This window comes from Palaemon carinicauda, chromosome 29 (genome assembly GCF_036898095.1).
Source record: "Palaemon carinicauda isolate YSFRI2023 chromosome 29, ASM3689809v2, whole genome shotgun sequence".
Taxonomy (NCBI): Eukaryota; Metazoa; Arthropoda; class Malacostraca; order Decapoda; family Palaemonidae; genus Palaemon; species Palaemon carinicauda.
The window spans coordinates 87,348,013-87,353,012 of record NC_090753.1 but is presented as its reverse complement, the minus strand read 5'-3'; positions in this window follow the sequence as shown (position 1 = coordinate 87,353,012).

The following is a 5,000-nucleotide window of genomic DNA, read 5'->3' as shown; positions in this document are numbered from 1 at the left end:
CTCTCTGTATACGCAAGCAAACGCAACCCTGCTTGTCTTGTTCCATGCTTAACCCGGCTCTGACTAAATTCCGTTTTCTTTTCCCGCGTAAAATCAAATATAGAAAGAAGAAGAAAAGTAAACAGAGCGATCAAGAGAACCTTTATCGATTTCAGGGGAACCCCTCGATTCCAGAGATCATTTGAAGAGGAAACGAAATCGTCTGTTGTTTTGGAATGGATGGTAAAAAGTAAGCTCTTCCAGAGCTCTTCCCTTGTTTTCTTAGATGTGGCGTTTTCTTCCCACTTTTCCTTACGTGGGTCTACTTATCACCTTTCGTTATTGTTATCAATCATTAGTTGTGTATTCACTTAAGTTTTTAAAGATTATTTTACTTAAGATATAAGTACACGCGTATTCTATAACGTGGTGAATGGGTTTGTTTACTACCATGAATCCATGATCAACATAGCTGTATTAGTTAGGGACACCAAATATATATCTGAGGCCTGTGTCCTGAAGCGGATTAAAAATAGCTGAGTGTATATATATATATATAATATATATATATATATATATATATATATATATATATATGTATACACACACACACACACACACACATATATATATATATATATATATATATATATATATATATATATATATATATATATATATATATATATATATATATGCACATATGATTTATATACGTATATATATATATATATATATATATATATATATATATATATATATATATATACATATATAAATACGTATATATATATATATATTATATATATATATATATATATATATATATATATATATATATATATATATATATATATATGTTTATGTATACTTTGTTGTTATTATTATAATTAGCTGAGCTACACCCCTAGTTGGAAAAGCAGGATGCTATATGCCCAAAGGTTCCAACAGGGAAAAAAATAGCCCGAAGAAGAAAGAAAATAAGGAAATACATAAACCACAAGATAATTAATGAACAGTTAGAATAAAATATTTTATGAGGTCATAACAATGAAGAAAATCAATCATTTATAACTATAAAAGCTTTGAAAAAACAAGAGGAAGTTAAATAAGATAGAAAAAAAGTGTGCCCGAGTGTACCCTCAAGCAAGAGAACTTTACCCCAAGATAGTGGAAGACCATGGTACAGAGGCTATGGCACTACCGAAGTCTAGAGAAAAAAGGTTTGATTTTGGAGTGTCCTTCTCCTAGAAGAGTTGCTTATCATAGCTAAAGAGTCTCTTCTACCCTTACCAAGAGGAAAGTAGCCACTGAACAATTACAGTACAGTAGTTAACCTCTTGGGTGAAGAAGTGTTAGGTATCTCATTGTTGTCAGTATGACGACAGAGGAGAATGTGGGGAAGAATAGGCTAGACTATTTGGTGTATGTGCAGGCAAAGGAAAAATAAGCCGTAACCAGAGAGAGGGATCCAATGTAGTACTGTCTGGCCAGTTTAATCACAATTTTATTTACATTAAGGTACATTTTCTTGTTATGGTCTTAAGGGTTATTATAGTATAGTAATTTTGTTATTTTTCTTTTGCAAATTGGGAGAGTTATACAGACCTTGAACTAACATATTTTTCCTCTCTCTCTCTCTCTCTCTCTCTCTCTCTCTCTCTCTCTCTCTCTCTCTCTCTCTCTCTCTCTCTCTCTCTCTCTCTTTTACACACACATACGTTCGATCCCAAGTATGAGGTAGAAATTTATTTATATATATATATATATATATATATATATATATATATATATATATATATATATATATATATGTGTGTGTGTGTGTGTGTGTGTGTGTGTATGTGTTTGTGTGTGTGTACACACGAGTCTCTGAAAGAGAGAGAAAGAAAGAAACGGAATGAGTTATGTTTTCAAATGTACACTCGAGATGCATTTAATCACCTAGCTACTTATTCATCTGGTGGTGCCCAAAGGCTCGTGTTAAGGCGGTATTCAATGTCACCAGAAGGCGGGTGGGCATGTGCCCATGCCCGTGCGCCAGCCATCTGCCCTTGAAAGCCCACCTCTTAGGGTCACAAGCCCACCTTCTACGGGCAATCGAATAATCACCCTTCCGTCAGGGGTAACACAAGGTTGAAAATCCCATTTGGATGAAGTGATGGGATACGTCCGTTTTAGCTCAATAACAATTGTCTTGGTCAAGGGGATTTTTGACCTTTAAGGACTATTTGCATAAGGGTCAGAATAGGTTGTATTTTCGCTTCTGCCCTATTGTAATGGGTATTGTGCTTTTCCTTGGAAGGGTGTGTTTAAAACCTTAGCGAGTTTTATTCTACGAGATGAAAACACTTGCTGGAACTGATGCTCTCTCTCTCTCTCTCTCTCTCTCTCTCTCCTCTCTCTCTCTCTCTCTCTCTCTCTCTCTCTCTCTCTCTCTCTCTCTCTCTCTCTCTCACACAAACCTTCAAAAATAATTTTGGCCTAACATTTGAATTCCAACAAAAACACAAGAATTTTAGGAATGCAATTCTGACAAAAAATAATACCATTACTTAATAGAAAGGGTAAAAATAGCAAGAACATGAAATACAAAGCTATAAAGGTTTAGGAATATAAAGAGAAATATTAAATCGATTTCTATAAAATCAAAATAAGACCAATATCGGAAAATCCACCAGTACCCAATTGTTTAACATCGACTTCCAATATGACAAAAAAAAAAAAGAAAAAAAAATCCATAAGATACTGAAGTGAAAAACAATCAAGACGATGAAGTCCTCAATATTGACCAAATACACAAGAAATACAATATAAAATCTATATACCCTCTGTATATAGGTTGGCCCGCCAATTATGGAGTAAACTAACTCAATACAATGGAGAATCAACGGAAGAAGAAGAAGAGAGAAACTACTCAAACAACAGATCACAAGTGGTGAATAATAATAATAATAATAATAATAATAATAATAATAATAATAATAATAATAATAATAATAATAATAATAATAATAATAATAATTCATATACAAGATTTAAGCTGATGGCCGTTGCAATGCTCAAACAACTGGCGCCGTAGAATAATCTAAGAAGACATAATTTCACGAGGTGGAAGTACCCGGTAAGGATTGTGTCTTAACTTGAAAAGTGTTGTGGTTGTGTTAGCCTACTGGATACGTCCCTGCCTGGCGATCAGTTGGACGGGGGCTCGAGATCCCTTCAAGCTCGATAGTTTCTAGCAGTGTCTGCAAACCCACCCTCCTTGTGGAGTGTTTGGAAAGCTTATTGGTTTACCTACTGAGTCATCAGCAGCCATTGCCTGGGTGTCCTTGGGCTAGCATGATAGAAAGGTGCTTGGGCACTGATCATATTCATGTATGGTCAGTGGTACTTGTGTACAAGGTAGTTTATAAACTGCAGTGGGTCGTAATCATGGTAAGCATTGTCATGGGACTAAGATAGCAGTCTTGGTATGTGATACAGACCATCCCTAAAGGATTAAATTGTAGGGTTGTAGTGGTTGTATAGCTCAATATGTTTGTGTTAAATTAAAACTATGTTTGTATATTTACCATGAAAACCCTACAAAATTGTTACTTGAATGAATGAATTAATTCAGTATTTATTAATTCTTCTAATCTATATTAAATCTTTCGTTCAATACATTCTGGTAATCTTGTAATCAAAAGATGAAAATTGAAGAGATGGTCGAAAGTTTGCACCAGAAAGAATTGGTTGAGTCTCCCCTAAAAAAACGTCCACATCCTCAAGCGACGTTTTCTTTTTCTTTGTCTTTCCTCCCACCAACACCCTGGGAGTTCCCTCCCCTCCCCTTCTCCTCCTCCCCCACCATCACTCCCCCACCCTTGTACCAGCGCCCATCAACTTCCCCCACCACTATTTTATCGCTGAAGTTTGGTTAACAACTTCCGACTCCTTAAGTCTCAGGAAGATAAATAACAAAGGATTGAATTCTGAAATCCTGAAGAAATGGTTTTCCCTTAGACTTAACGAATATATATATATATATATATATATATATATATATATATATATATATATATATATATATATATATATATATATACATATATATATATATATATATATATATATATATATATATATATATATATATATATATATATATATATATAATTTTCCTAATCATCTTTTCTTTTTTCATGTATTTCATCGTGTGCATTTTTGGTTAATTGGTTAATTATATCTAATTCTATTTTCTCAATTACGTTAATTCTTATCTAATTTTCATTTCCTCCAACTTCCTTTATTTCATCTTCATTTCCATTACATGGTTTACATCACCAAATCGTTTTTTACATTTATCCACTTTATTATCATCATCTTTATTCCATTTCCTTACCTTCTACCCATTTCCCTCATCTTTATTCAACTCCTTTAATTGAATTCAGAGAGAGAGAGAGAGAGAGAGAGAGAGAGAGAGAGAGAGAGAGGGGAGAGAGAGAGAGAGAGGAGAGAGAGAGAGAGAGAGAGAAGGAAAAGTGGAGCGCATGACGAAATATGACTCTTAAGCAGCAATTTGCTAAATTCGCTAAATTCGGTTCGTTAACTTGGAGGAGCAGAGGCTGACTGACTGTGGCTGTGACTGCCTCTGTCTTAGAATCAGCGGTACGGGATGAACAATCCAGTGGTTTTTTTTTAGCGATTGTGACTTCTGTGACTGAGACAGTGTTATAGTTTTTACAGTAGAGTCTACAAATGAGGCAGAGTTTTAGAGTCTATAACTGAGGCAGTTTTGTAGAATCTAGCCTACAACTGAGGCAGTGTGATAGACTACAACCGACTGTTTTTATATAGTTTACAACTGAAGCAAGCAGTGTTATAGAGTCTACAAATGAGGTAATGTTATTCAGTCTACAACTGAGGCAGTGTTGTAGAATCTAAATGTAAGGCAGTGTTGTAGAGTCTACAATTGAGGCAGTGTTGTAGACTCTACAACTGAGACAGTGTTATGGAGTCTACAATTGAGGCAGTGC